The following is a 22,426-nucleotide window of genomic DNA, read 5'->3' as shown; positions in this document are numbered from 1 at the left end:
TGGTACTCACCATGTGCCTGGAATTTTGCCATATTTTTTAAAGCAAAGATGAGCAATAGCTTTAATATTATATTATGATCTTAAAATCTTTAAAAAATAATCTATTAAGAGGATAGAACTTCATATAAGGTTACATCATCAAGGGTGTTTCTAGCTATATCTGCCATTATTAGCCCTATCTGAGCTTGAATTCTTTGCATGTCCTATGCTTTTGCATGGATAATACCAATTTTTGACCCTTCTTTATTTGCCAAGGTGATAAAAATCTCACCACTTCTTCTTTGCTTTTTGCACTCTTATATTACCTATCATGTCCCAAAATTTCAACTTTGTTTATTTAAAAAATTGAATTTTCTTTTTCTTTTTTTTTTTTTTTTGGTTTTTGGGTCACACCCGGCGATGCACTGGGGTTACTCCTGGCTCTTCACTCAGGAATTACCCCTGGAGGTGCTCAGGGGACCATATGGGATGCTGGGATTCGAACCCGGGTCGGCCACGTGCAAGGCAAACGTCCTACCCGCTGTGCTATCGCTCCAGCCCCATGAGAGTTTTCTTTTTCTTAAATAAGGAAATTGACTGATATGATCTATAGGTTGTCAGAACCCCAAGCAATCGACTTATAGAGCCTGTATTTCTCTGGCTCTTCTTCCTCATTTTCTCATCTATTACATGTTTCAGTGTTCTCTCTTTGTCCACATATTCACCTTGCTTTTGTTCTATGACAAATCAAACTCTATTCAAGGCATACACGAAGTTTCTTCTCTGCTATCCTCTGAGAAAGGTCTCATTCCTAAATCGACTGCTTGTCTAATCAGAGACTTGGCAGATCAATTCTGATGCTCCTCTTTGCACTGGAAAATTGTGAGGCTCCTCAATTAGTTTCTTTGCATAAGAAGGTGCTGACAATGTCAGGTTAGCCATCAACTGACTCTGTGCAGTCGTTAAGGAAAAATATATTTCATTTTGGGGTCAGAGTGATAGTACAGTGGGGAGGACATTTGCCTTGCATGCGGCTGACTCGGGTTAGATTCCTGGAATCCCATACGATCCCCCAAGCACCGCCAGGGTAATTCCTGAGTACAGAGCCAGGAGTAACACCTGAGCATAGCTGGGTGTAGCCCCAAAACAAATATATATATATATATATATATTTCATTTTTAACATATTTTTCTGGTTGTACTGTAGAATATGCTTTTGCTTATGTCAATATGTTATTACTGCAATTCAGTAATAACATTCAACAAGGCAAAAAAATAAAGAATAAAGAGAGAAAGTGATCTTTAAAAAAGGCCAGAATGGCCCCTCTGAAAAAACACATATTTTGCATGAGGGAAACCAATGGATTTCCATATGCCTGGAGTAAATCATGCTGTAGAAGACCTATTTCTCTTTCTGGGATAAAAACCCTATCGACTTTCTTTTCATCTTTTACATAAATCAGATTTTGAGGATTCTAACAGTTTTGTAAGTGTGGCAAGTGAAAAGTAGTATTGAGTTTTCAGAAATTGGGACTTATCCAGACAAGACTGATTCAAAAATTTTGTGTGTGTTTCTTCTTGGGAAAAAAAACCAAGCATAGTACTATGCTTCTATCTATGGAAGATGTGTCTTATTTCCTCTTGCCTTGTCTTATAGCTTCCTTATTTGCCTCTTGAATTATTATGACAAGGAGAAATTCTATTTTGAAACAATCAACTTGAGTAAAGAGAACAGTTTTAAGGAATGAGTGAAGTTCAAATTTCTACCTTCTTGCACATCCCAGTTAACATTTATATGCATTATACAGTAATTTGTAAGATGGTTGAGTGTTGATAAATAATTAATAATACACATTCAAGTCTTGTTTCTGAATTACAAGAACATATACAAAATAGTTAAGGGCTGATCGAGAAATACAGGAAAAATTCCCAACTCTTTTATATTTGATATGAGTAAGTAAACTTATCTGTAATGTTTTCTGTCTGGGGACATCAAGATGCTCTATCAGTAAACCCTAGACTGGATAGCTATTATAGTATCCAGCTGGCTTGCTTTGGGGAAGGAACAGCTGTTCGTGATGCAGTTTACATTGAACACATGCATTTCGGCTCTAGCTAATGGATGGGAAGGTACAGTGCAGCGTCTGGATAGAAAGTCATTCTCCCACTGCCTCCTGAAGCACTCAAGAGCTCCAAAGAAAACACTGTTTTACAATAAAAAAGGATTTCTGCTTGTTTAACAGATGTTTGCTAGATATTATGAAACTAGGAAATGATTTACATCCACCTAGAAATCAAGTTTGCATTTTTATTTTTCTATCACCTGTGTAATAATAGTTGGATAGAGTGAAGAATAGGCTTAAGCATTTTGGTACTTAATTTTATTTGATTAAAACATTGTATAAATATAGTTGCTGATTTTTTGTATATTGGTATTAGGGAGACTTCAAGAGGGATGACAAGTGCACGTTGGTTGAATAACTGACATATATCCTGGAAATTGTAACATGAAATAGCAAGCACAGGAACAAAATGCCAATCTACTAATTTGCTGGGGTAATGAATAGATAAAACCAGTATCCCTGGTGATATTGTTTAGCAGTTGCATTTTCTGAGCTGTATTAATCAAGATTTCTTCATAGTATAAGTAAATATTTGTTAAAACTCTGTGATTGTCTCTTGTTTCCAAAGGCATTCGAGACTGTCCTGAGGTCCAAATTTCTCCTCCTTTTCTGTTTCTTCACTCACTCTGTTGTTCGATGGATATTTTCTCAGTTAATAGCATCAGGCTAATTGCTCAAGTTAGAATCTTGACACTCTTACAATTCCTTTTCCTGTTTATCCCCTCCTTAAATAAAAGATTATTTATTACTCATTCTTTTTCATTCTGCCAGGTGGAAAGGACTCCCAAATGATGCTCAGAGACCTTTGGTGCCGGGACTATGAGCTAGCTTGGAGGTGTTTGGGGATCTTTAGGTCCACACCTGATGATACTTTGTACCTCCAGTGCTATCCAGTGAGGCTTAGGATGCCACATGATACCTGGGATCAAACCCAGTTCATCAGTAGCCCAAGTCCTGTATTCTCTCTCTGATTCCTTTTGTACATTTCTTTAATATTCAGTCCATTTCACAGTGCTTTGTACTCGGGAGATGCTCAGAACATATGTGCTGAACTAGAGTGGCCAGAAATTTATTATTGTGAATATAGAGTGAAGAGAGGAATATTGTTTTTTGACCATGGTGAATTTAAATAAACCAGCTTTCTCCTTGCCAGAGAATATCTTTCTATTGACTAAAATTCTTTTGTTCCCCTATTTTATTTTCTTTACAGACATTATTGGATAAACATTATATTTTTCTACATAGATTTTTTAAAATTTTTCCATATTGGAAGTCCTCATTTGCCCAGTGGTGCCCTAGCTTTTAAGATTTATTTATTTATTATTGAATCACTGTGAGATACAGTTACAAGCTTTCATGTTTGAGTTTCAGCCATACAATGATCAAACACCCATCCCTCCACCAGTGCATATTCTCCACCATCAATGTTCCCATTATACCCCTCCCTTTCCAACCCTCACCCTTGCCTCCATGGCAAATAATTTCCCCCATACTCTCTCTCTGCTTTAGAGTTTTATGGTTTGCAATACAGATTTTAAGAGCTTATCAGGTTTGGTCCTTTATCTACTTTAGCACACATCCCCCATCTTGAATGATCCCTCCAACCATTATAGTCTTAGTGATCCCTTCTCTATTCCATCTGTCTTCTCTACCAGCTCATGAGACAGGCTCCAACTATGTGGCAATATTCCTGGCTCTTGTGTCTACTGTTCTTAGATGTCAGTCTCATATTATGTTATTTTACATTCCACAAACAAGTGTAGTCATTCTATGTCTGTCTCTCTCTTTCTGACTCACTTCACTTAGCATGATACTCTCCATGTCCATCCCTTATAAGCAAATTTCATGACTTCATCTTTTCTAACAGCTGCATAGTATTCCATTGTGTAGATGTACCAAAGTTTCTTTAACCAGTCGTTTCTTCTCAGGCACTGGGGTTGTTTCCAGGTTCTGGCTATTGTGAACAGTCCATGCCCTAGCTTTAACCTGATCAATATGATGCCAATTAGGTATTTGGGGTAATAATTTCTGTGAATGTTTGCTCTATTCTTGTACATTGGTTGATATATTATTCTTTTTCAGAGTCTTAGGTAAATTTTTTCTTATTCTTTTCCTATTAAAATATCATTTTTTTATTTTCTATTTACTCTTATTTTGTTTTGTTTTGTGCTCAGTGGTGCTCAGCACTTACTCTTGGGTCTGCACTCAGGATCGCTCCTGATGGACATTGGGGAGGGAGCTACCATTTGGCATTCCAGGGATTGAACCCGGATCAGGCGCATGTCAGGCAAATGCCCTATCTGTTGTGCTACCTTGGCTCTTATATATGTTTGGAGGGTACAAATTCATACTCTTCTCTACATATATTCTCATACTGTACCCACCACCAAAGTACAGCATCACTCTGCAGAAGTTCCTTGGATCCCCCATCCTCTTTGGCCCATGTCCTCCATCGCCTAAAGAAACCTGAGTTCTGTGGTTTAGGATCTGTTAGTTTTCATTTGGCTTTCCCTATTCCCTTTTTTGCTTTTAATGAGTAAGATTTTCTATATTTTACATAGGAGTTCATTAAAAAATTATCTTTCTTCTGCTTTATTTTGCTCAGCATGAAGATTTTGTCTTCTCAGTAGTGTTCTATTGTAATATATATATTACACTTTCTTTTTTCTTTAAAATTCAGTTCAGGGGATTAGGGAGATAGTAAAAAGACAGTGGATCAGAAACTTGCTTTGCATGCAGCGAACCCAGATTCTATCCCTAGCTTGGCATAGGGCGTTTTGAGTCAACCAGGAGTGATCCTGGACCTCAGAGTCAGGAGTCCTGAGCATGGCTGGATATGGCCCCCAAAGCAAAAAGCAAACAAACCTCATTCCCCCAAATGCAAAAAATTCAATTCAAGCATCTGCCAGGGGCGTGGGGGGTGAGGAGAGTGGGAGGAGACTTTGGGGCATTGTGGCCGTAAACTGACACTCTGGTGGTGGGTATGGTGTTGAAGTATAATATCATATGCCTAAAACTTTATTATTGACGGTACTGTTGGATGGGAGCAATAGCACAGCAGGCAGGGCATTTGCCTTGCATACTTGCATATGGCTGGCCCAGGTTCGATTCCTCCATTTCTCTTGGAGAGCGCGGCAAGCTACCGAGAGTATCCCGCCTGCACAGCAGAGACTGGCAAACTACCCGGGGTGTATTCAATATGCCAAAAACAGTAACAACAAGTTTCACAATGGAGATGTTACTGGTGCCTGCTCAAGCAAGTTAATGAACAACAGGTCCACAGTGCTACAGTGTTGCTATTTTATATCATGATACCAAAATAACCATTGAAAATTTAATAAAATTAAACAAAATTAACTGTCAACATAGGATTGGTCCTTGGCACCTCATATGACAATGGGCTCCAAGTCCTATAGATGATTTAAAGAGGAATTAATGGGTCATATGGTAACCCTAATTTTCAATTTTTTGACAAGTCTGTTTTTTTCCATAGTGTTTAAATGAGATTCATCACCACTCTTGGTGACTGAGGATTTCTCTTTTATCACATTCCTGCCAACACAGGTTATTTATAGAATAGGAAAAATTCAGATATTCTCACTGGTGTGAGGTGATATCTCATTGTCATTTTGATTTGCGGTTTCCTAGTAATAAATAATGAAGAACGCTTTTTTTGTATATATGTTGACAATATATTTGTCTTGTTTGAGAAATGTCTGTTTATCCTTTCTTATCTTAATCTTTATTTATTTAATTTTTTTGTGAGAGGGTGGTGGTGGTGGTGGTCACACCAGCAGTACTCAGGGCTTATTCCTGGCTCTGTGCTCAGGGTTCACTCTTGGCAGGGCTAGGGGGACCATATAGGGTGCTATAGATCAAGCCCAAAATGGCAATATGCAAGGCAAGCATCCTACTTGCTGTGGTATCATTCTGACCCTCTCCTCATTTTTTTTCAGTGGGTAGATGGGTAATGGGGAGAACCCTCCCCGCCCCAAGGGACCCAGCCCTGGCAGCCGACCTTCACTACCCAACCGTTGCCATGCTCCAGGCCACTTGCCAGACACATTATTAAGACACTTCCTACCCATTTTCCATAATTACTACACTATATTTGATGGAGATCAGACAGTAGGCAACAAATCATAGAGAGTAATACACACACACACACACACACACACACACACACACACACACACACACACAACTTTCGGAGAGCCCGGCAAGCTACCGAGAGTATTCCTCCCATACGGCAGAGCCTGGAAAGCTACCCGTGGTGTATTCGATATGCCAAAACCAGTAAGGATATATGTTATACCCCTGACCCTGAAAGAGCCTCCAATCATTGGGAAAGACGAGTAAGGAGGGGCTGCTAAAATCTCAGGGCTGGGAGGAATAGAGACGTTAACTATTGCCCGCTCGAGTAAATCGACGAACAACAGGATGACAGTGACAGTGATTTACTGTTGTGGAACTTTGTCAGTGCTTCATATATCTTAGATATTAACTCTTTGTCAGATATAATGTATGTTAATGTTTTCTCCCATACTGTAGGTTGTCATTTTATTTTAGCCATAGTTTCTTCAGCCACGTAGATGTCTCTCATTTAGATGTAATCCAATTATAAATTTTTTCTGTTGATTTCCTTGCCAATAGAGTCATATAGAGTCATCTTTAAATTCACACTGAAGTCAATATTTTTATGAGGTATTTGTTTGTTTGTTTTGCTTTGTACATTTCCCTATTGTTTTTCTCCCTTCACTGGGAGCTTCAGGCCATGGATGGTCAAGACGGCCTCAATACTAGCATAACACCAGGGATTAATGCAAGACCTCACTCTTGCCCTGGAGCCTTCCTAAGCCTTGGTGCTAAATTCCAAACTCCTCTCACTAGGGATCCCAAATAGTGGAACTGTCCTAGTCACCTCAGTGCTTGTGGGTGGTACCTCAAGACCTTGGTATCGTGGAGCAAATAATTTAAACAATTGAGTTAGATTCTGGGCCCCCTTTCTACATACCTTTTCCTTGCTAATGTATTTATGATTTTGAGCTAACATTCAAGTCCTTCATATATTGTTGAGTTGAATTTTTTTCACGGCTTGAGATAGTGATCTAATTTCATTCTTTCATATTTGATTATCCAATCCCCCCAAAAAAATACCTTTTGGGGAAAAGAAGATAATTTATCAAAAAATCTACTGAAGATAGTTTCTACTATCCATTATATATTCTTTTTTTTTTTTTTTTTTGCTTTTTGGGTCACACCCAGCGATGCTCAGGGGTTACTCCTGGCTTTGCACTCAGGAATTACTCCTGGCAGTGCTTGGGGGACCATATGGGATGCCGGGGATCGAACCCGGGTCGGCCGCGTGCAAAGCAAACGCCTTACCCGCTGTGCTATCGCTCCGGCCCCCCCATTATATATTCTTGATGACTATGTAAAATACCATCAGGTTGTAAAGGGTTTAATTCTGGCTCTCAATTCTATGTCATTAGTCTGTGTATTTATTTTGATTCTAGCACCATACTGTTTTGACTACTACAGCTTTGTAGTAATTTGAAGTCAGGCATGGTTGTGCCTCTGTTCTTATTTTGTCTCAGGACTGCTTTGGCTATTTGAGGTCTTTTGTATTTCATACAAATTTCAGCTCTTGCTTTCTCTGATTTGTTATAGAGTTGTTTTGGTTCTTTCATAGAACTATTTCATTTATTTATCCTAATCTCCACTATTTCTTTTATCACATTGACTTTTGGTTCTCTTTGTTGCTCCTTTTCTGGATACTCAAGTGTAAGGTTGCATTGTTTATCTGAGACATTCTTTTTGTTTTGATTTGGGCTTATATAGCAATGACAGCCCCCCCCCCCCCGCCCCCCATCCCACTAGTCTCCCTTTTCCCACCAGGCATTAGCTTGTCACTATTGGCCATGGCTTATTCTGTAATGCTGTTCCCAGTTACCACTAGGAGCTTGACAAAACCCGAATCTCTTTCAACTTAGTGCTGTTGTTTAACAACTGATGTTTTTAACGCTGGAGGAAAAGGCAACTCAGATAGAGAAGGGAACACGAGGTAAAGTGTGGTTCGAGGACCCACTGGGGATGGGAAATGTGTACTGAAAGTAGACTATAGATCAAACACAATGGCCACTCAATGCCTCTATTGCAAATCACATCACCCAAAAGGAGAGACAGAACAAAAGGGAATGCCCTACCACAGAGGCAGGGTGGGGTGGGGGTGGGGTGGGGGGTGGGAGGGATCCTGGGATCCTTGGTGGTGGAGAATGGGCACTGGTGGAGGGATGGGTACTTGAGCATTGTATGACTGAAACACAAGGACGAAAAGTTGTTAGTCTATAAATAAATAAATAAATAAATAAAAAGTCCCTGATGTTTTTAAAATCCCTTCTGTTTGGCAGCCTCTCACCCTCAGTTGTTGTTTCCTGTCTGGTACCAGCCTGCTGGATTTGCTGGTCCCTTTACTTTTTCAATCACTGCTTTCTCCCTCCCCTTCATTCCTTATCTGTCCTGTGTTTTTGCCTTCTGCAGAGTCGCATCTTCCCTAAGGTGATGACCATTTTCTTCAATGAATTTTCCCTAAGGTGATGACTATTTTCTGCATTGACATTTCTTGTGGGATGCTGTGCTCTGTTTTTATATATTCTTTGTGTTGTTGTCACGGCAATGCTCACAGGAGTATTAATTAAAAAAATTTTGGCCACACCCTCTTATCTCTGATTTTTGATACTTTAACAATGATGTGTCTTCATGGGGATAATTTTAAACTTAAAATTTGAAAGTTAGAGGCTGGAGTAGTAGTATAGAGGGTTAGGTGTTTGCTTTGTGACTGATCTGGGCTCAATTCCCGGCATCCTATATGATCTCCCAAGCACCATCAGGAGGGGTCCCTGAGCACAGAGCCGAGAGCAACCCCGGAACATTGCCAGGTGTGGCCCCCAAACCAAACTGTTGAGTGTTCTCTCAACTTTTTAGACATCTCTGGTTAATTCTTTTCTTAGATTTGGAATATTCTCAGGAAGCATTTTTTTTTTTTTTTGCTTTTTTTGGGTCACACCCGGCGATGCACAGGGGTCACTCCTGGCTCATGCACTCAGGAATCACCCCTGGCGGTGCTCAGGGGACCATATGGGATGCTGGGATTCGAACCCGGGTCGGCCGCGTGCAAGGCAAACGCCCTACCCGCTGTGCTATCACTCCAGCCCCCAGGAAGCATTTTTTTGAATATAGCTGCAGGCTACTTTGCTTACTGCTCATTGTCTGATACAGCCATGACTCCGATGTTTATCCTTATGGACGCTGATATTTCCTGTTCATGTCCTCCCTTTTTCCCCTAAATCGTGTTTCCCTCTCTTCTTCTATTTGAATCATTAATATGATTTTACCTTCAATTTCCAATATTCTTTCTTCTGCAAGATTGAGTCTGCTTGTTTTGTTTTTCATGTTTTATAGGGCTTCATTCAATGTTTCCTTCATACTCAATATCTTTGAGATATTTAAATATCATCAGTCTCTTGGGGAAAGTTCCTTTTCATTTTTTAAAAGATGTATCTTGAATTTACTGCTCTGTATTTAGTAGAGTCTCTAAATTTTGCTTTGTTTTGGTGGCTCTTCTTTTCCATTCTTTGTTACCTCCTCCAATTCAGCATCTTCAAGTTTAACCTCTGAATACTTGTCCTTTTCTTTGAGGACTTCCTGCTTCGATTCACGGAGATTGCCCTACAGCAGTTTCCTGCTTTGCATCATCTGGGTTTTCCTCTTTTGTTTGCCTGCAGGTGGCACTGTGGCTTCAGGGTTGGAGTTCTCCTTTGTCTCTGGCCATGATGGGGGATGGTGAGAGTGAGGGCTCTGAGGAGAGAGAAAACCTCCATAGCCCCTCACTATGCTGCCCGTTGTGAAGAGTGTGTAGGGAACAGGAACAACTCCATGCTGTGGTCACTCCCAATTCCCATTTCCTCTGCACCTACTAAGATGTCAGTCTCTGTCTTGATTGCTCTGCTACTCTCTCAGGAAGGGAGAAAGCTCAGCTGATCCTGATGTTACTTGAAAACATGACTTAGGGTTTGTTGTTCTTAATTTTTGTTGTTTCTTTTTCTTTCTTTCTTTCTTTCTTTCTTTCTTTCTTTCTTTCTTTCTTTCTTTCTTTCTTTCTTTCTTTCTTTCTTTCTTTCTTTCTTTCTTTCTTTCTTTCTTTCTTTCTTTCTTCTTTCCCTCCCTCCCTCCCTCCTTCCCTCCCTCCCTCCCTCCCATCCTTCCTTCCTTCCTTCCTTCCTTCCTTCCTTCCTTCCTTCCTTCCTTCCTTCCTTCCTTCCTTCCTTCCTTCCTTCCTTCCTTCCTTCCTTCCTTCCTTCCTTCCTTCCTTCCTTCCTCTTTCTTTCTTTCTTCCTTTTTCTTTCTTTCTTTCCCCAAATCCCAGAATCTGTCTGTAGCACAAACTTCATGTTTGACTGAAGGGATTGATTGTCATCTTTAATGATGTTCTTTGTCCTGCCAGAGAAGGTCAGCCCACATTAATGGCAGCTTATCTGCCCTTCACTGCTCAATGGTCTCTTCACAGTTGATCTTGATTTCATTTGGTCCCACATTCACGTAGCTTACATGGATGTACAGAGCAAGTGTCTCTCAGGCAAACCAGATTGTGAGTGGGTGATACAGAGTTGATTTCAGGTTGTCCTTTAGTGTGGAGCTTTGCTTGTCGTTTTTCTGTTTACAGATATTGAAGTATCTCTAACTTCATTTCATCATCAATCTGGTAGTTGTCCAGTAGAATTTTGCTAAGTTTCCATATGTTTGAGTTTTTTTCAGTTTTCTTTGGTGTTTGATTTTATACAAAAATAGATTTTAAAAAAGATACTTAGTATATTTTTAGTCTGGTAAACCTACTAACACCTTTTTTTTTTGATGTAGGCTCTATGTGCTTGAGAAGAAACTGTTTTTACTTGACTTTTGTTGGGGATGGGTAGGTGATTGAGGGTAGGTGGAGAGTCCTGCAGATATTGATTAAACTCCTCTGGTCTAATCTGTTATTTGGGGCTATTTATTGTTGATTTTAGTCTGGTTGATCTATCAATTGATGAGAACGGGGGCTTAAAATCCCCCCTTTGTGCTTCACTGGGTGCCTCACCAAGCCTGTTAGCAGTGGTCTGTTTATATTTTGATGCGCCTTTATTTGTTATGTATCTATTTGTAAGATAATATATGTTAATGAATATTGTCTTTTGATTGATCATTTAAGGTAACTGACCTATCTTATTATTTTCTTTAGCTTAAGGTTTATTTCATTTTATTTTATTTGGTATGGGGACCTCAGGGCAGTGCTTACTCCTGGCTCAGTGCTCTTGGATCACTCTTGGCCATGAGGGGACCATAAGCAATGCTGGCTATGTGTAAGGCAAGATAGTACGTGCTGTACTATCTCCCTGACCCAGGCCAATTTCATTTAAGTGTGGCTATCTCTGCCTTATTATTATTTTTTTTCATTTATACTTTGCTTAAAACTAGCCCATGTGCTATCTGGTTGACTACTAGCCCCTTGAGGCCAGCTTTTATTATTCTTCCTCCTTTTACAACCACTAAGACCAGTGTTCAGTTCTGATGGAGAAGGGAGCAGGAGGGTTGCCTCTGGCTTTTTAAGCTTACCTTTGCTTGTAGAATTATTTTCCACCATTTTTCTTTGAGCCCTTGTTTATCGTTAGATCTCAAATGAATCAGGGTTGACAATCTTATGCGGAAGTGGTGAAAACGTCAGGTTTGAAGTGGGAAAAACCCTGAATTTTGTGCAGCAGGAAATTCCTGTGTTTTGTGCTTGGTAGTTGACCCTAGAGGTGCTTTGAGGACAAGGTGCTATTGAATATTGAACCCAGGCCTGCTGCTTGCAAGCATATGTTCAGCCCTTTGAGCTATCTCGGGGCCAGATTTAAAAAAATTCGGGGGCTCGGTGGTGTCGTCAGGGCTTCCTTCTGGCTCTGCACTCAGGGGTCGCTCCTGGCAGTGCTTGGGGGACCATAATTTGCTGAACCCAGGTTTGCTGCATGCAAGGGAGATCCTAACTGCTATCCTATACTTGTGGCCCCTGGATTATTTTTTTCTCTAAAAGATTTGATTTTTTTTTTGAACAAACTGCTTTATGGAGGATGATATTATGCCCCTGAGTACCGACTTAAGAAGCATCAGCTTTTTAAAATAAAACTCATTTTTATTATAAGATCTTAGATCTTGTATACCTTTTTTTTGCCATAAACATCTGCATACTTATTTATTAAACTTTTTGTTTAAATCTTTCCTACCTTTTCATGCTTTCATGCCTTCATTTATTATGCAAATGATTAGAGATTCTATATTGTCAGGCATCTGACTACCAGGTCTGCTTCTCAGATTACTAGATTGTAGGTAAAAACCATTGATGTTTGTATCTCTGTACTGTTCGTTTGCAAAAATAATAAGATGACTTTTATTTTAAAAAGTCATAAAACAATTATAGGACTAGTGTGTTTTTTTTTTTTGTGATTAGCCTTCTTTGGACAACTGTGCCTTAGGACAGATTAAAGTATTTAGTGGAAATGAATGCACTTAAGTGGCATTCAATAAATATCGATGATGATGATGCTGCTGATGATGATTATAGTGCCAGGGATGAAGTAACCATGGGACTCTGTAATTTGCAGTAACCAGTACCAATTACATAGCAGCTACTGTTGTTTTCCAGTCAAGTGCCTGAAAACATTAATTAACGAGAGAGATTACTCGAGTGCCTTGGCAACAGGCAGCCCTTAGTACAGGCAAACAGTGAAATCAGTGTTAGCTGGATGTCTGTAATAAACCAATAATTGTATGAATTACAGTGTTTCAGAGTAACATTGGTACCTCTTGAGGAAAAAATATCTTTGGAGGATTGGATTTCAGAGAGGGGTTAACATGTACTGAAACTTGGACAGGGCCAGTGTGGACGGTACGATGTGATTCGGCAGCCATTAAGCTGTATCTTTGCTGAATCATGATGGAATTAGATTCTAGTGGTTCCTTTTTAATTTATTTTTTTGGTTAGCTTCTCTGAGGTCATGGGTAATTGGTAACAAGATCAAGTCAAGAGCAAAGGAAAAATAGCTCCTCTATTATATCCATGAACCTGAATCTGTTGCAAAATCTGATGCTCCTCTCTCTCACATCACATAATTATTTGTTGAAGGACTAGATGAGTGCTTGCTCCTCGGATTACTATGATAATAGACTGCCCAGCCAAAGAGACTCAAGTTTCACACACAAATCTGTAAGGATTACATAATGTGTCTGATGAGTCATTTTTGCTAAGTCTATTTTCTTTATATTTTAAATTATATTGCACAAGGGGCTACTTTGAATCATAGTCAAGCACGTGCTATAGTTAAGGTGACCTGATATAAATCTGTTCTGAGTCTTGAGCAAGAATGCACCCTCTTCAGACTTAAGCGTTTGGAATATTTATTTCAAATGAAGACTTGAATAATGATGCCAAATACTCTCAGTATAGCTATTGCTACCTGCCCCATAGGCCTTCTGCATTTGCTTTAAAGAGACTCTAAGAGCCAATGATACTACCATTGTTTTTCTAGCTCATATTCTGTAGGAAACAACAATTTAAACAAAGCTTATGTGCCAATGCTATATGGGGAGGTGAAATAGAAGGATATTGGGGTAAAAGCAGGGAGGGGGTACAGAGATAAGGTCATGCATTGCCTCTTGACTATAGCTTCATGCTAAAACAAAATTTGATTCCATCTCTATCTTATGTGTTCTACTTCCAGACAAGTAATAAAGGCTACTTTTCCTGAGAGTTCAGTCAGGCATTTTCTTCATGGAGCACTAACTTTTGCAGTCCTAAATTTGTTGCATGACTTGTAGGAGAAGCTAAAGCTTCTGTAGTGATTAAGAGAAATTTGAGAGCCCGAGCAGCTGAAGCTTCTCCCAACGTCTAGCTTCAGAAACGCCAAAACAGCACATAAAGGATGCTGTTGTCCACGGCCCAAGAGGGAAGCGAGGCTGGGCAGAGCTGGAGAGATGCACAAGCTGTGTCTGATGTCCTACTCAGCCTTCCTTTGAGATCTAGATTCGTGCTATAGTGATGAAACTTCTGGTAGAAGACGAGTATGCCCTTTGTCCCAGAGAGAAGAGGAACAAAAGAACTGGTCACAGAACCTTTTCACTTGCAATCTCCCAGAATATACTCAGAAAACTTGTGAGCTGAGCTCCAGTGCTTACTGTTGTGACAGCAAACTTAATTTTGATGTTGTCTTCAGCCTCTTTAACTTCCTAATTTCAGTTTCCTTCTTCCTAGACAGGTACAGAGGCTGGTTTGGGTAGTAAGTCTAGGAGGAATTCCAGATCTGAGTGACCTGAGGGCTTGGTTGTTTTGTCTTTGTAGATTGTATATTTACCATTACTATGAACAGTTATTATTAAACACCATAAATAATAAGAGATGAACTATGGAATACTCTAAGTTCTTTCATTGTATAGTAGCAGCCCGAATTCCTTGTGGTAATCAGTGTTGATTACCTTTGGGGTAAGTAATGTTTCTTTACCTGCTGGTTCTTGAACATAAGGTGCTCACCTAAATTGGCCAGGTGGTAACAATCAGGTCCAGTTATTTGGGGGAAGTGTTTTATTCCCACCTTCTTTTTTTAAAATTTTTTTATTTTATAAGGTAGTTCACAATATTTGATTGCATTTAATATTCAAACACCAATCCCACTACCATTACACCTTCCCACACCATATTTGGGATGTTTCCATCCCAAGCCCCAATCCCTATCCCAAAGCACAACCGAAATAACATATTTTATATTGTTTGTTGGGCTGGAGCGATAGCACAGTGCTAGGGCATTCGCCTTTCACGTGGCTGACCCATGTTTGATTCCTCTGCCCCTCTCGGAGAGCCCGGCAAGCTACCGAGAGTATCGCGCCCTCACGGCAGAACCTGGCAAGCTATCTGTGGTGTATTGGATATGCAAAAAAACAGTAACAATAAGTCTCACAATGAGAGACGTTACTGGTGCCCGCTCAAACAAATATGAGCAATGGGATGACAGTGACAGTATTGTTCGTTATGAAAAACTGCTGAAAATACCACAAAAAAGTATCTATAGAGGAAACAGTGAAGATTTTTCTATTTTGGAAGGGGCCATCAAGACATTCTTTAGGATATCACTAACATATTGTTAAAGGTTGATTGATGTGAGCTTTCATATATATTTGAAAATATGTATATATGCATATATATATATATCTCCCTCTATAACTGGTTGTCTACTATTTGAACCCCATCAAATGTGGTGTGGTATTCTCGGAGAATGGATAGGAAATGTCTTATGATGTGTTGTGCAGCTGTGAATGTGGCCCCGTGGTCCAGGAATAGATTCACTTGTGTATGAGTTTCCCCACCTTCTTGTATGCCCCCTTACCCTTAATGAGAAATTGGAAATATAAGTTGGCAGAATTTGACTTTTTAGGACAACAGATATAAATTTGGCTAAGGAGAGTTAAGTTAAATAGTTGCTTCTCTTAGCAAAAAAGTATAGTCGAAATGACATCTGCACTTATATGTTCATCGCAGTACTGTTTACAATAGCCAGAATGTGGAAAAAACCTGAGTGCCCTAGAACAGATGACTGGTTGAAGAAACTGTGGTACATCTATGCAATGGAATACTATGCAGCTGTTAGAAAAAATGAGGTCATGAAGTTTGCATATAAGTGGATCAGCATGGAAAGTATCATGCTAAGTGAAATGAGTCAGAAAGAGAGAGAAAAACATAGAAAGATTGCACTCATCTGTGGAATATAGAATAATAGACTAGGAGACTAACATCGAAGAATAGTATAAATAAGTACCAGGAGTTGACTCCATGGCTTGGAGGCTGGTCTCTCATTCTGGGCAAATCAGAGAAAGGAACACCCAGTAAAATGTGGTCAGAGGTCATTCGGGGGAAGGATGATGCGTGCCAAATGTAGACTAGAGACTGAACACAATGGCCACTCAACACCTTTATTGCAAACCACAACACCTAATCAGAGAGAGAGAACAAAAGGGAATACCCTGCCATAGTGGCAGTGTGGGGTGGGGGGAGATGGGACTGGGGAGGGTGGGAGGGATGCTGGGTTTACTGGTGGTGGAGAATGGGCACTGGTGAAGGGATGGGTTCTCGAACTTTGTATGGGGGAAACATGAGCACAAAAATATATAAATCTGTAACTGTACCCTCACGGTGATTCACTAATTAAAAATAAAACATTAAAAAAAAAAAGAGTTGCTTCTCTTGCTTATGTCTCCTGGTTTCCAGATCCATGTAGCCTGTACTTTTTTTTTTAGGGTCTTTGATTCTATGTAGATATCCTCGAGAATCCCATCTTTGAATGCCTGACAGATTCTTTACTAAGTTTTTCCTTTGTTCTCAGGCTGACTGCTTCTTGTAATATGATAGGTAGCAGGACCAGAGAATGTGAATCCTGTGGTCATGGGCTCATTTTTATACCTCTTTTACTTTAAAATGGATTCTTTGAGGTAATGTAGCAAGGAATACTATGTGGATGGATTAGGCATGTATGAACTCTAAAATACTGGAGTTTACATAGAGAATGTAGGTAGGGAAGATGAAATGGAATAGATATTGATTCTGATGAAGAAAAATTTCTGGCCTTTTAAGATGGAAGATGTCTGGTGAATGAATGGCCTTATTTGTCATTGAGTTGCTAGGACTAATGTCTGTATTTGGCGGGGGGTGAGCACTTAACGGGCAGTAGCTGGATCTAGTCTTGGTGAAAGGGATTCTATTTTGTTGAGTTCATACACAGTTGTTATCTCTGCCACCTTAAATACTCAATTCAGATTAAGGGATTCATCAACATTTGGCTGATGGATGGTGTTTGACATCCATATGGAATTCATCATTCTATCCATCTGGTTTTCTTCCTCTGTGGTAGATAATTTTTCAGTGGGCATTCACTTTGGACAAAACTATCCACATTTAGTGCCAAGTACATCCATAGACCTTTTTACTAGACCTCACTATAATAGATCACTCAGACCCTGGTTCTTGAAGAATTGTCAAAATCATTTGTGTAGGTGCCTGTTTTTATCCATATTTCATGTCAATTCTGCAATATTTTGTGTAAGCTCTGCAACCAAATGTCTGCATAATTATCTGCCATTGGAAGGCTTTTCCTTACCAGTATACTTTTAGGCATACTTTTGAGTGGGACTGTAATGTAGTAGCAGTTCATTTCCAGCTAGTACCAACAAATCCTGATGTCTGAGAACCATGCCTAAGGTTTTTCTTCCTTTAATAAATTCATGGAGAACTCTGCCTGAATACAAACATGTGGATAGATAGAAAGTTATCAGTCTGATCTCCTATGCATGTCCACTGCTTACAGCTTCTTGTATTATCTAGGTCTGGTCTCCTAGTACCACTGACATTGTGACTCAGTGCTCACACATTGCACAGTCCATCATGGGTAGCTCAGGTTGTCTTGCCCCTGTGAGAAGTCCCATTCAACATGGGAATACTTAGTCTCTACTTAATCAAAAGCTGATTTCCCACATCTGGCCATGTTTTAGGTTATTCCTGGCTCTACACTCAGGAATTACTCCTAGTGGCGTTCGGGGACCATATAGCATGCCGGGGATCAAACTTCAGTCAGCTGTGTGCAAGGCAAGCACCCTACTCAATGTTCTGTCACTTCAACTATCCAACTTAAGTTTGAAGTTTGGCTTGCAATTATTTGTAGATGTGAGAGCAACTTTGGCTAACATCAGAAGAACCGTTCTGCAATCAAGCCAAATTGTCTACCTTGTAGAAAAGCATGCTAAGCCAGTGGTGGTGTCAAGTTTGGAACAAGAAGGAACCTTTACTGAGTGCTAGTACCTTGGGTCTGAGTGCTTTATAGTTAGTGATTCACTTGCTCTTCATAACCATTATTAGGTAGGGTTACAGATGAAAGAAGCAGTTGGAGGCTCTCTCTTGTTCACAGGTAGAGGTAACGCTTTAATAAAACTGATTAGCCTGCCCTATGTACTGAAAATTGGCCAAGGTTAAGAGAGACAAAACCAGGCCTCTTTCCAGATTCTCTCATTGATATTTCTCTAGAGTGGGGTTGGCAAACTTTTACTGTAAAGATCTAGATAGCAAATATTTTGTTTCTGCAAAACAACTCTGATGCATACCCAGATATGCCTTTGTAGGCAGTGAAGATAGGCAGAAATGTTATGTAAATTAGTGAGCCCAGGATTCTAGTGAAAGAGGTGGTGGTTAGGTTTGTGGGTTGATAAGAAATTTGTACATAAACATAACTGAATCTTGAGGTATCTTCTGGAGCAGGTAATTAACAATATATATTATATAATGTAGCACAGCACTGTCACTGTCATCCTGTTGTTCATCGATTTGCTCTAGCGGGCACCTGTAACGTCTCCATTGGAGACTTGTTACTGTTTTTGGCATATAGGATACTCCACGCATATCTTGACAGGCTCTGTCGTGCGGGCGGGATACTCTCAGTAGCTTGCCGGGCTCTCTGAGAGGGACGGAGGAATCGAACCTGGGTCAGCTGTGTTCAAGGCAAACACTCTACTCACTGTGCTATCGCTCCAATCCATATTATATTATGAATATCAGTTTTCACAGATTGTTTTAAACTTTTCTCCAACATTTCCCACACTGTCAAGTGATTTGTCTAGGTAGTTTATAAAGAAAGCAAAGGAAAAGTATAATTACTAGAAAATTTTAACTTCCAGCATTTGTCACACTCTTATGTTCTAAGAAGAATCAATAATAGAAATGAAACAAGTTATTTTTCTTACACAGGCACAGAATCCTATACCAGAATTCACTCAGTAATCACACATGATTTTCTCTTGTGCGGCTAGGAAGAGAGATGGAGAAGAAATGAAATAATAGTGAACCCCAACTGGACCTTTGCAATGCAGGTTACACAATAATATGTAGGCTTTTCAAATTCTTCAGACAAAATCATTTTGGATAATGTTGGATAATGCCCAGCTCCCATTCTGTGCCAGCAGCCAATTCTCTCAGCAGCAGACTCTGAGGCTTGGAATTAACCCTGATAGAGAGCGACTTCTTTTTTTGTTAGAGGCATTCAGGAACTTACAAAAGAATTCCGATATATATATTTGGAATGGTCTGGATTCGCTGCTGTCTTTATATGCCATCCCTTGAGGTATTTCCCCTATACCCCTGCCCCCACCCCAGGATGAACTTCAGGTGATGGGGGCAAAGTATGATGGGATGTTACTGATAAGAAAAACTTCAGGGACATGTGAGGCACCTTAGGAAACAGAAGAGGCTGGAATTAGGTGTGGTCAGATCATTGGCAGCATCTGGTTTTCTTCCCAACAGAAAATATTGAAGTTATTCTTGACGCCAAACCCAGGAATGTCAGATCCCTTGTGGATAGAAACTGGTGTTTTGGCCCAACAACATTGTTAGTTACTTTCTTATAGTTATCTCTCCAAAAGTGGGGCTTGAAGATGGAACAATTTCTGATGAAATAATCCACGTTAGCAAGTTTTTGGTTATTCTCTTTTCAGAACACTGTTGGGAAGAGGTAAGACCTGCAAAAGCTGTGATGACTTGACAGCAGATAAGATTTCTTAAAACTTTCACTTATTTATGTTTATTATGGATTTGGGGCCACACCAGGCGATACCCAGGGGTTATTCCTAGCTCTCTGCTCAGGAATTACTCCTAGCAGTGCTGGGGGGACCATATGGGATGCCTGGGATTGAACCTGGGTCTGCTGCACGCAGCACAAATGCCCTACACACTGTACTATCTCTCTAGTCCTACTAAGACTTTTAATACTTTTAATAAAAGAAAAAATAAGTCTTGGGTCCATTTTATTGTGTAGGATTCACTGAGCTTTGATTTATGGAGAAAACAAGAGCATGATCTCATTGATTAGAGAGCTGACATTTGGCACTTGGGGGAATCATCAAATATGTGCAATAGGATGCTGACAGGAATCTTCCTCTTTGGTTTAGAATTTTGTCTAGAGAACAAGGTGGAGGAACACTCTAATTTACCTGGAAGCAAGGCGTTCTAAAATGGGGTCTAAGTGACATATTTCAGTCAATCAGACTTTACTGTCTTATTCAGCCTATAGAAGGAGAGCTGGAGTCTGAAGCCCATCTGACAGCTGGGGCTTTTCATGAATGTAGTGTCTGTGGTAAAAAAATTACTGTGTCCAGAGATCCAGGAGAGTAGAAACTATAAGAGGCTGGTTTCAAAGAACTTGTTTCAAGAGTGGAAGAGGCAAGCTCTCCATTCCTTACAGGCACATTTGCTTGGGCAGTGAAGCCGATGCACTGTATATGTTCCTTCTGAGAGGAGAAGAAAATCAGAAAACAAGTTCAGGCTGGACTAGATGCTCTTGTAGCTGTGGGAATGGCAGGTCAGTGAGGTGTCTGATGGTGATCTGGCCTTGCACACACCACTCGAGCTATTTGTTGTTCTTTTCTTCCAAGATAGTCCCAGCTTGAACTTCCAGAAGTGTCAGGTGAACCATTATTGATTGAGGCCAAAGAAGGGACGTGTGAAGGACTCCGAGGAAAAGCTAGATCTCTGAGCATGGAACAGTGCATGGGGGAAACACATAGTTATATTTGGATGCTTGCTTGTGAGGACATATGTTAGAGGAATTGCAAACTAATAAGAAATAAGAGTGACTCTTTCAACCAGGGAAAGGCATGGCCTCTGCTTTCCAGGGGTCCTGTTTTTGGCCATCATATCAGAGAAGCTAGTGAGTTATTTTTTTCACTTATTTTTACATTTTTGAAAATTAAAAAAAACAAATTAGCAAAGTGTACAAATAGTAGATTTGTTCCAAAATATACTTTGAGGAAATAAAAATGTGCATTTCTTTAAGAGATCTATAGTGGATGCATTCAGGGAAGTATCATGAAATCTAGGTGTGTCTGGAAGGAGCGAAGAGAATCCGAATCAAATTACAGCTTGTGATCAGTTTTCTTATTGACAATCTGCAAGTTAGATTCCACATGTCATTAGTATCATTTGTGGAGGGAACAAATTTTCTTTAAAAAAAGATAAAGAGAAAGTTCTAGGCTTAATTCTGAGATCATCACAACTTAAGAATCTTGTCAACAATCTAGATCCACACTTGCAAAAAAGTAAACATGTTACAGTCAGCGGACAAGTCTTTGGAGCCCCAAATGTGTCTCTTTATTTCTAAGTGGCACTCTCCAGCTACAAATGGTTAACGGTCGGTAGTGAAGATATTCTTTCCAACGACAATGTGGAAGTGGATTCTGATGACCCAGTGGCCCGAGAGGGAGCCCAAGGGCTAGGTTGGGAGTGAGGGCAGGGGACGGTGGTGGTGTTTAAACTGAAGACAAATTTGGAGCAGTTACAATTCTGCAGTCATCTCTTATCTCTTGTAATGTTTCCTTCATTTCCAAAGTCCTTCTTGTCCCACCAATGGTGTTGTGAAACTCCAATGTTCAGTAGATCATCAAATTCAAAAGGCCAGTCAATGAAAAGTCTTACCCCTCAATAGTCACCTTTTATATCTTCCTGGAAGCTCATCTAGGACATCAGTTGAGTTTTCTCTCAGTAAACTGAGACATATTCCAGAGTTCTGTGATGCTGCATTGTCAGTTCTTGGTCGGGCATTTCACTCTGGAGGCATGGTGGCTATGCACCAGGAACTCCAGTTTATCTCAGTTTTTTTGCAGGGTGAGGACACACCCAGCAGTGCTCAGGGCTTATTCCTGGCTTTGTGCTCAGGGATCACTCCTGGCAGTGCCTGGGGGACTATATGGGTTGCCGGGGATCAAACCTGAGTCTGCCATCTGGAAGGCAAGCGCCGTACCCGCTGTGCTATCTCTCTGGCCCTGTACCTTCAGACTTTTTTCTTTTAATTTTCTTGGTCTGTTTTTGGGTCATACTTAGTGATGCTCGGGGATTACTCCTGGATCTGTGTTCAGGAATGACTCCTGGCAAGCATGGGGGACCATATGGGTTGTCAGGGATCGAACCTGTCAGGTTGTCAGGGTTGGATATGTGCTAGACTGCATGTACTATTGCTCCAGCCTTGAGTCTCTAGTTTTAAACAAAATAGTCCCAGTCGGGTAATAACCTTTACTCTGAAACACTCACACAGGCAATTCCCAGAAGACAGAATGACTGCTTGCTGCCCACGTCACAGTGCGGAACCCTGGCACTGTGGTGGGCCTGTGCTTTCCCTTATCTCCCACCACCATCTGGGGTTACAGTAAGTGGAAAGCAGTGAACTTTGTGTTGACAG

General features: G+C 40.2%; 1 non-coding gene across 1 annotated transcript; it reads right to left on the bottom strand.

Annotated features, from left to right (window-relative positions):
• Positions 1 to 11,596: 11,596 nt before the first annotated feature.
• LOC129405396 (small nucleolar RNA SNORA61) lies at positions 11,597 to 11,727 on the bottom strand. The gene has a single exon (XR_008630548.1). It is a non-coding gene; the product is annotated as a small nucleolar RNA SNORA61 (small nucleolar RNA).
• Between the last annotated feature and the right edge of the window lie 10,699 nt (positions 11,728 to 22,426).

This window comes from Sorex araneus, chromosome 5 (assembly GCF_027595985.1).
Source record: "Sorex araneus isolate mSorAra2 chromosome 5, mSorAra2.pri, whole genome shotgun sequence".
Taxonomy (NCBI): domain Eukaryota; kingdom Metazoa; phylum Chordata; class Mammalia; order Eulipotyphla; family Soricidae; genus Sorex; species Sorex araneus.
The sequence above is the reverse complement of the archived record's forward strand: the minus strand, read 5'-3'. Positions and strand labels throughout refer to the sequence as shown.